The sequence below is a fragment of the Pinus tabuliformis genome, chromosome Q, assembly GCF_031772625.1.
Source record: "Pinus tabuliformis cultivar Carrire ecotype Pingquan chromosome Q, CPIR1, whole genome shotgun sequence".
NCBI classification, from domain to species: domain Eukaryota; kingdom Viridiplantae; phylum Streptophyta; class Pinopsida; order Pinales; family Pinaceae; genus Pinus; species Pinus tabuliformis.
In genome coordinates, this window is record NC_142296.1 from 304039013 (window position 1) to 304049716 (window position 10704).

The 10704-nt window shown below is 38.0% G+C and overlaps 1 pseudogene; it reads left to right on the forward strand.

Annotated features, from left to right (window-relative positions):
* Positions 1–8933: 8933 nt before the first annotated feature.
* On the forward strand, positions 8934–10232 carry LOC149219413 (peptide chain release factor 1, mitochondrial pseudogene; annotated as a pseudogene).
* Positions 10233–10704: the final 472 nt, after the last annotated feature.

Below are 10704 nucleotides of genomic sequence, written 5' to 3' on the forward strand. Positions count from 1 at the left end.
TAGTTTTCTAGGTGGAAACCCAGGGAATCTTCTAGAAACTGCTCATATGACACTTTCCTCTCTGAATCCGCCCAGGGATGAGTAAGAGATCTGAAATATCCAAGTGGAACCAAGAAATATCAATGAAATGATGCTAATCGAAATCCCAAAACCTGACTCACTCTCCTGAAAACATCTGTATATGGATCCCTCATCCAAGAGATCCAGAGGCTGAAATTTTGTAATTTGCAAGGAGGTGTTGTTGGTTTCTCTTTGAAGACATTATTGCGTGATCTTGCTTTGTATGAGGTGAAGAGGGCTTTCATGCTGGGAGGATGATGCTAGATCAGACAACCTAGTTGTAATCTTCTCTTCTACTACTTCTATCAATAAAGCTATTTGAGTTTTTCTCCATATGCTTGTATATCTCTTAATCTTGTTTGTGTATGCATTTACATGGTTAATGTACATCTGATCCTACATTATTTATGGTTATAGATCTCTATGCTTTGATGATATTTTTCTACCTTGGCTCTACAGGTGTTCTTTGAAGTGGGACAAATGAGAAAGGAGTGGCGAAATCTCTATCAAAGGAGAAAGGAAACAAGCAAGGAGACTAGCGAAAGACTAAGGTTGGTGCTCTCTGCGTCTCTCTCATCTATCTCTCATAAAGGAAAACACAAGTAACTTTAATCTATTTGTTTCTAAGATAGTACCCATCTTAGTCGGACTAGCAGCTCTGAATTGACACTAGTTTTCGTGATAATAGATATGCTAAAGATATCAAAGGGTATAGACTTCTTCAACCTAAATCCAAAAAAGTTATCATTAGAAGAGATGTAAAGTTTGTTGAAAATATATCGGCCTACGAGCCTTGTTTGGCAAATGTGCCACCTCTCTCTATCCTTTCTACTTCTAAAAATATTCTTTCTTCAGATGATGATAGCGAGGATGACAATCCTCCCCCACCTTCTTGGGATACTCCTTCAGCTCCTTAACTTCCAAAATGGGTCCACGCTACTTGGGATGAAACGGGTTATCTTGTAGGTGATCCTAGAGATTAGTGTCGCACACACTCTCAGTTCGATAGAGCCTCTTCTCTATTGGTTCAAGCTTGAGTGAATTATTATCCTAACACCTTTGTAAAAGCTTCAAGCCATCCATATTGGTACATAGCAATGAATGAAGAATATCATTCATTATTTGCAAATGATACATGAGACCTTCTTCCTCTTCCAAAGGGACAAAAACTTTTTAGATGCAAATGGGTTTACCAAACCAAGTCTGGACTAGATGGAAAAGTTGATAAACATAAATCTCATCTTTTTTCTAAGGTTTTTTCACAAGTTGAAGGCATTGACTATACTGAAACCTTCTCCCATGTTGCCAAAATGAACTTTATCTACCTTGTTATTTCCCTTGCTGCCTCTCTCAAATGGGAAGTCCATCAGATGGATGTTAAATACGCCTTCTTGCATGGGGACTTGCATGAATAAATGTATATGGAACAACCTCCTATCATTATACAAAAAGACTCTAGCCTTGTATGTCAGCTTAAGAAGCAAGCCCCTTGGGCTTGGTATGACAAAATGGATAACTTTCTTTTAGATACTGGCTTCTCTAAGTGTCATTATGACAATACTGTCTACACCAAGAAAGTGGGTAAGTCTCTTATCATTATTTTTCTTTATGTTGGTGATATTATCCTCACTGGTAGTGATCCCAACCTTATAAACCATGTGAAGTCTATCCTTAAAATCTAGTTTGAAATGACAGACTTTGGATCCTTGCATTATTTTCTTGGTCTTCAAGTCTTGTAATCCAAAGAAGGTATTTCCCTTTCTTAGTCTAGGTATGCATGTGATCTTCTATGCCAATTTCATGTGGAAGACTGTAAGCTAGCCCCTTCTCCATTTCAATCTGGAGTCAAACTTTCAGTCACTTGTACTTCCCCAAAAGTTGATGCTACCTTATACCATCAGCTTGCTAGAAAACGTTTGTATTTGACCCATACCACTCTTGAAATTTTCTTTGTTGTTGGCCTTGTTCCTTAGTTTATGCAAAAACACATGAAAGTCAATGGAAATAAACTAAAAGAATACTTCGTTGTGTTCAAAGTACGATTTAGTTTTGGATTCATTACAGTACAGAAGCATCTCCTTTATTGGTTGCTTTCACTGATTCTGATTGGGTTTCTAACCCTGATGATCATAAGTCTATTGCAGGTTGTGTCTTCACTCTTGGTTCTAGATCTATTACTTGGGCTTGCAAGAAACAAATTTTCATTTCTCTTTCTTTAGAAAAAGCAGAGTATCGTGGCACCGTTGAAGCTAGTAAGGAAGCCCTGTGGATTTGCCAGATCTTGTGAGAGTTTGGTTTTCAACAGGCGCATCTGACTACACTTTGATGTGATAATCAAAGTGTCAATCAACTATGCAAAGATCCAGTCCAACATCAGCGCAACAAACACATGGAACTACACATGCACTTCATCCAAAATCTCATTCATAACCATGTTCTTGAAGTGCAATATTTGTTCAACCGATGATCAAGTTGCAGACATCTTTACAAAGGCTCTCATAGCGGTAAAGTTTAGTAAACTTCGATTTATGGTTGGAGCTCATGAAGTTATCACTAAGATGGGATAGGCTCTAATTCCTCCTTTCTTATCCTACTGTGTCATCTTTGTACATCCTTCAATCCTATCCCAAGTTGTTCTTAAGAGGGGAATGTTAGGATATTCTAACACATAGGAAATAATTAAGTACAACTTGGTCTAGTGTATAGTTAGGTAAAGTTTGTTTCTTTAGTATGTACATTTTGTAACTTACAATCTCATGGTCATGATATGTTCTAGACATGAAGTGATCCAACGGTTCATTCTCTCCTCGGTATTATCGATACTTGATTTGCAGCTTAACACGCGATTGGTACATGATCACTATTTAAAGAGCATGGAGGGTCATGTGTCCAGTGACCGTTCATGAGAGAAGTTTATGTAAATTTTATTTCTTTTAAATTAATATATTTCCTGAAGTGCCATGTTGGCTCAGGTCGTGGACTATTTTCCTCTTTGAGGGTTTTAACCACACTAAGAATACTGGTGTACTGATATGTGATCTGTTTGTGAGTGATGTCCTTTGGTGTTCTATCTAAGGAACTTTTCGTGAATATTCCTACATTTAGTACAAGGAAAATTCATGAATAAGTCTATGGAAATATCCATCCATGGCTAGGAATGAGTAAGATCTTATACAAATTGGTTTTTAGTCATCAAATTTTAGAAAATAAAGAAGGTTTACATGTAGAAAGAGTTTTTTTTGTCTCCTTCCCCATGTAAGGGAAAAACAAAATTTCACTTACCAAGATATATGTTTTATCCCTACTTGCATGACCTCCGAACCTAATTGAATTAACTTACCTAATAATATTTTCGCTTCTCAACCTAAGAGGAAAACAATGTTTGGGTTCCTTAAATATAATTTTTTTGAACCAAATGATATATTCCCTGTAAGAATCTTTACTTGTATCTCTTTCATTTTTTAGAGCTTGATAACTTGGCTACAATATGCATTAGTTGCATGTTCTTCCTCCATTTATTCATATCCGACAACATTATTAGTCATTGTGATAAGTAGGTCAGAACTCCTATCATTCACAGTGGATCACCTTATAAGTTTTAATCTATGTTGATACTTTATGGGTGGAAAAATTGGAGGAATTGTCTTGTAGAGCTCATTTTAGCGGTGGTCCCAATTTGGAAAATTGGGGCTTGTAAACTTTTGGAACCATTTTGAGGCATAAAATTACTTTTTTTGGGTCAAAACATTATGAGAATAACTATTACCCTTGTGATGATATCCTACATTCTAAGACCTTTTCAATGGCCCAAAGATCACCTTAAATATAGATCATATGTAAAGGCTAAGCCTCTTGCATGGTTGACCACAATGGTATGAGTGGATGCCACATTAGCCCTTGATATTGATCCGAATTGGATCATTATATATTTTTTCATCCATTTTGATGCATTTAGAGTGGAAAAGGTGGAGGAATCGGCTCATGGAATTGTTTTTACCGGCGGGGCCCAGTTTGGTGTAAGGGGTTTGAAACTTTTCAAGAGCGTTTTGAGGTATCAAATGACATTTTTTTGGGGTAAACCTTTGTTTATTTGGCACACCACCTTTTAATCCTATTCTATACACAAAGGTATTTTCAAAGGCCTAAGAAGCACGCCAATTAGTGTCTGTATGCAAAACTTACGTCACTCAGAAGTTGACCTTCCTGTTTTCAGATCTATAGTTCAGGAGGATACCATGTTAGCCCCTATTATTTATGGAAAAGGGGATAGCCACATGCTTGTGATGTAAAATATTATAGAATATTCTATATTGTAACTCTAGTTAAGAGTTGTTGTAGTCAAAATTAACCATTAGTAGGCTATGAGGCTATGTTATAACCAGGCCACTAGTAGGAAGAAGCATTCCATTTTTCCTTTTGAGAGAATTTTGTTCCATAGATAAGAAAAGATAGCTATGAGAGACAGGAGGTAGAGAACACATAGAGGATATGTGCACTGTAGCATCCCACGAGCCACAAAAATTACTTCTTTGTACATGCAACCATGTTTCCAGACATAGAAAGATAGAAAAACGACCTTACCTTCCAGCTAGGTTTTCTCCTGAAAGGGTTTCCCAGAGAGTATATCTTGTGTCTTGTGTGTGCGTTTGCTTATTTTTTGTTCTATACTTTTCTGTATGATTTTCATTCGCATGCATGCACTACTTATAGTTAAATCTATAGATCTTAAAGTTTAATAAACTGTAATAGTGTATAATTTTGAGAGTTTTAATATAATATTATTAGATTTGTTATGATGAATAGCCCAATGGAATATCCATGGCAGTTTACAGATCATTTGGTATAAAGAGCGGGTTTCTTTGGGTATCTTATGGAGATTGCAGGGATCTAGGTCGACGGGGTCAAAAATTGTAACACCCTAATCATGGCCGACGAATCTGTAAATGAACCTAGTGATCCTAAAGAGGTGAGTTTTTCATGGCTTGAACAATAAGTCACAAATATAAAGCACAATGTAAACCTCCTCATGGAATTGCTAAGAAATAAGTTAAGGATATTTAGAGAAGATGGGGGTTCAAATGCAAAGAAAAAATCAGAAGGGGGATCGGGAGATCGGGAAGACATGGAGAACCAAACGAAAAAAGAACCTAGAAAATATCAATCAACCTAGTTCGAGTGTCGTGAATCAATTCCTCTTCAAAATGGAAGAAAAATTCAATATCAAACCATACCATTGTGAGATCGATGCTCTGAAGTTGAACCACTGGTTGCAGCAACTAGAATTTTACTTTAGCGTCCATTAGATCGAGGAAGGGCAAAAATCTCATTCACATAGCTAAAATTAGAGGGTCATGCATTGACTTGGTGAGAGAGCCACACAGAAACCCTGAGGTTGGAGGGGGAACCTCTGAGTGAATAAGTGAGAGGATCTCAAAACCCTCATTAATTCGCAGTTTTATCCCATTGGGTACGTGGAGGACCAGTGGAACTGGTGGCATTACTTTAGGAAAATGTCAGGCCAAAGTGTGCAGGGGTACCCTACAAAATTCATAAAGATGGCTATAATGTTGGGTATCTCTCCAAAGAACCCATATGTACTCCTAAAGTATTTGGGGGGTCTACACTGTCATTTGCATGAGAAAGTGATGTTTTTCAAGCCCAAATTGATAGATGAGGCTTGTGTACAGGCACAATACCTGGAGAACATAGGCCTTAAAAGAGCGCAATCAAGTGGATCGAAGTAGAAGGAGCAACAAGAAGCTTCTAAGGAGGGGAAGAAGGCTTTGGTGAAGCGCATGAGCGGATACAACCAAAAACACCTGAAGACCTGGGATAAAAACTTGGTATATATACAACATTCTTACAACATATCAGTACACACTTCTATAAGAAAGTCCCCATTTGAGACTTGTTTTGGATATTTTCCACCTTCACCTTAGGATATTGCATAAGGGCAACAAGGAGGAGTGAGGGAAGATCTTATAAGAGATGCTTTGAGGGCTGGATATTTTTTAGAGAAGATAAGGAAAATCCATCTATAGGTACAAGAAACACTATAGAAGTTGTAGGAGAAGTATAAGGCCATGCATTTGTTAGACTCAGTCTTGTCAGTCCTCTCTCAGAGTCAAATTCACCAAGGTTCATTTCTCGTCAGTTGCAGTCATCAAATGCCATTTTGGTCAAAAAGAGTCATTTTAATTCTTGAGTCTAGGGTTTTATCTCCAGAAGTGTCAAATGATGCTTGCAGGCTAGAGGGAGGTTCAGTAAGTTTTTATTTCAGGAATATCATCGTCAGTAATGCGAGATTTATTCTTCTTCAAAACCCTGTTTTGAAAAATAAATCATGAAATATGTGTTTGTAATAAATAGGTAATTTGTCAAAGTGTTTTAAAGTTTTACAGATCTTCAATAGTAGCAACTTTAGCTGCCCCTATCCCTGCAAAAGCACAAATAGAAATAACATCATCAGCACAAAGAGACAATGATGGACCAAACAAAACGGAGTTTGCATTCAAATTCCAGAATGCCCAAATTATACAACTTGGTTTGTCGAATCAGAAGAAATCAAGACAGTGTTGTTTGCTGAGCTTGGCTGATTGAAGCACTTTACAAATGTAAAGGCTTTGAGAGAACATATGCAACAGAATTACGGCCGTGTTTGTCGTGAAGTTTGTGGGAGACAACAATTGAGGGAACAGATCAAAAGGACCCAAGAAAAACAGCAATAACTGGCAACTCGACCAAAGTAGATATAGAAGATGATGAAGACAATCATTTTTGCATTGATGGGCACGAGTTTATCTTAGATGAAGAAGTTGGACTTATTTTCCAGTTATGCAATTTTGTAAAAGTAGAGATAAATAACATCTTTGAGTCATGTGTGGTATGGAATTCAGGAAGAAGCATAAGCATATCAAGCTATCACTTGCACGAGGACAATTGTTCTAGAGACATGGAAATTCACATTTTGGATTCCTTAACAGGATTATCATCCTTCTAGTATCATGATTTGTCTAGGAAGCCCAATTCTGTATGGAAAATAATTCTGGCGCTGGAGAAGAAAATGAATGTTCACCAAAAGCATGGATTTAAATTCCTGTGGACAAACATTGTTGGTTCATTAATCCTAGATGAAATGGAGGCATCGTCATGTAGTGATCGTGTTGGAGGTTGCATTATTGCTCATGCTCCTAGGACAGGAAAATCACTCGTGATTATAAGTTTCCTACAAAGTTATCTGAATCTGTTTCCAGTCTGCAAACCATTAATCATTGCCCCCAAAAGCATGCTCCATACATGGAAAAGGGAGTTTAACAAGTCAAAAGATAACATTCCCATTTATATTCTGAGCCCATTAAGAGACTTCACAATGAGGGAGTCCCCTTTTAGAGGATTTGTAATGTCTATGTCATGTAAAGCACCCAACAGCCAGGTCTATAATATTTACAGCATAAAAATGCTACATGAGTGGCATAAGAAGGAAAGTGGGTTGATAAGGAGCTACTCTTTGTTTTACACTTTCTCCAATGAAGACAATGACAAAATGACAATGACCAGGCAGATAGGAAGGTACATTATAAGGAATCCAGGCCCTTTAATTCTTGATGTAGGCCACATTCCTCGGAGTCATAACTCAAATATTTGGAATTTGTTAATGAGAGTGAATACAAGGCTGCGAATTCTGCTATCTGAAACAAAGTTTCAGAACAATTTTGAAGAATACTTCAACACACTCTATTTGGCAAGACCAACCTTTGTTGATTGTATTTTGCAAATGAAGAATCACTAGAGTGAAGTCTCTGAGGAAGTGGTGAAGGAGAAGATAGCCAGACGCTATTTTGCGGAGCAAATTTTAAAAAGGATAAATACTGGAAGAAGCAGAGAAAGAAGCGCATGTCGTCAACTGTTAAAATCCATGACTGAAGACTTTATTGATGTTTATAAAGGAGATATTTTAAATGAACTTCCCGGTTTAGGAACCTACACCATGATGTTAAGGCCAACACCCCTGCAAGAGACACTTTTCACAAAAATACATGAAATAGTTCATATGAAAAATTCCACCTGTTCAAATGTGGAGTTGGAGATGATGATCTCAATTGCTCCATACATCCTTGTCTTCTCAAAGATCTGGTATTCATTGAAAAGTACTGGGGGGTTAACCATCCTGACCTTGAAGTGGGCCACAAGTGAAATTGTATCCCTTTAACAAGGAGATTTCTTGAAGGAGAAAATAATTACAATCAACAGTGTGTTGAAAAAGAGTATACAATGCCTCAGATCTGAAATTGTACCAAGAGAAAGGCGGTGTAGCTAGTCTATGCTTATCAATCTCATTTACATCTAAGAAATCAAGGAAAGTCGAAGTTTCATGGCGAGAGGGAAAAACTGGTGATGTTATTGAGACTAAGACTGTGTTATGAGTCTGCGTGGCACATTGGCTTAGAGCGCGGCGCACATAGGCCGCGTGGCGCATTGGGTGCTCCTCCACAGTGAATTTTTTGCACTGACATGGTGCACTCACCAAGCGCGGTGCACTAGGAGTGCGCGTGCCACACATAGCCCCAAGGCCGAATTTTATCATCGATTCATCAAAAAATTAAATTTGTTGCGGCTCAATTCTTCTCTAAGAGCCAGAGGAAATCATTCACCAGAATTCTAAAGAGGTTGTGTATTGTCTGAAAGGATTTGCATAAAAATGGATTTGGGGTCGTTGATACAATAGAACCAGCACAAAACGCGTTAGTTAGTATAGAAGACAATCAGCCCACGAAGGAGCGCCCAGTATCCAACTCCACCTGGCCGATTGAGCATGTTTCCATATCGAATGTAAAGAAGTGTTACTCGGATGTTTTTATAGCAGGCAGTTAGAAATGGCATGTCATGATGTTCCTCAAAGGAAACAACCTGGACCACTTATCCATTTACTTAGATGTGGAAGGCTCTGCTACATTACCGTATGGTCAGAGCAAAGATGCCTTTTTCAGTCTGGCTATTTTTAAATCAGATTCATCACAAGTTCACCGCCTAGAAAGAAACACAACACCCGTTCAATGCCTGAGAGAGCGAGTGGGGATACCCATCATTCATGTCTTTACCTGATAGTTGATAGACGACACTTTGATTGCGGAAGCAGGAGCCAGCGCACTAAGGGTACCTGATTATTGGGCGTATGATTCATAAAAGAAGACGGATTTTTTTGTGCTGAAGAATCAAGGGGCGACACGCTACATGAATTCTTTGCTTCAGACATCATATCATATGCCTTACCTCAGAAATTTTGTTTATCATATGCCCATAACTAAGGATGATATACCCTCAAAAAGTATTTTGTTGGCTCCACAGAACTTGTTTTATAAAGTCTAGCGCAATGACACTAGCGTTTCAACAAAAGACTTGACCAAATCATTCGGATTGAGCACATATGATTTTTTTTATGCAACAGGAGGAGAGGAAGCATCATTTTTTGTTATGGATATATTTAAAATTTATGAAAGGAAGCCGGTGCAGCAATATCAGGTTTGGGTGTTTATGGAAAGCTTAAATTTGAAAGTGGTGTGCATAGTGTGCAGCGTGTTCCAGTTACGGAAAAATCAGGTCGCATCCATACTAGTGTTGCATCTGTTGCCATTCTTCCTCAGGCTGATGAGGTTGATGTGAAATTGCACAATGAGGATTTGAGAATTGATACTTATCGATCAGGTGGAGCAGGAGGTCAACATGTAAATACAACGAGCAGTGTTGTTCGTGTCACTCACATTCCAACAGGCATTGTCGTAACCATTCAAGATGAGCGATCACAACACAAGAACAAAGCTAAAGCACTGAAAGTTCTATGTGCGAAACTTTATGAAATGGAAAGACAGAGACTCCATTCCAGCCGGTCTAAGCTCCGTTCTGAACAAATTGGCAGTGGAGACAGGTCAGAGTAGATCCGGACATATAACTACCCCCAAGGCCGGGTAACTGATCATAGAGTTGGGATAACTTATCATTCGATATAAGATATCGTGCAGGGTGAAAGCTCGGATATTTTATTTGATGCTCTTATTCTGAAACAGGAAATGGATGCAATTTCTTCATTCAGTGATACCTCCTGATATTGCAATTGCTTCTTGGAATCATCAGAAATGGTCTTATTACATCCAGGTTTTTTAAACAAGTGATAGATATAGTGCACAACATACCTATGTTGAACATATTGTATGGGTCAATTTCTGAGGCGCAAAGAATGTTTTTCATTGTAAATACCATTGCATTGATCATTGAATATGTCTTCTACTCTCTATACTAGGTTAATCTCCCGTGAAAATATTATGCCAGCTGCTATTTTATTGGTAAAGGCCACACTATTGCCAAGCGAGGTTGATCTTTCCCTACTCTCTATCCTCATTAAAGTTGTTGGTGAACAAGAGATGCGAGTGCAGGTCACAACATTTGTTTCTCTAATGTACATGTGCATATGCACATATTTTCCTCTTTTCAAGCTTGGAATGTTCATTTTATATTCCTTGACACCTAGCCCTTCATTTCATAACATCTGGCGAGCGAAATTGTTAAATTTCTTCCCTGTAGTAATAAAAAGGGCGAAGGAAGGTGAAAAGTCAAAAAATTGAATGCCTAAATATAAAACAAAGATATCTA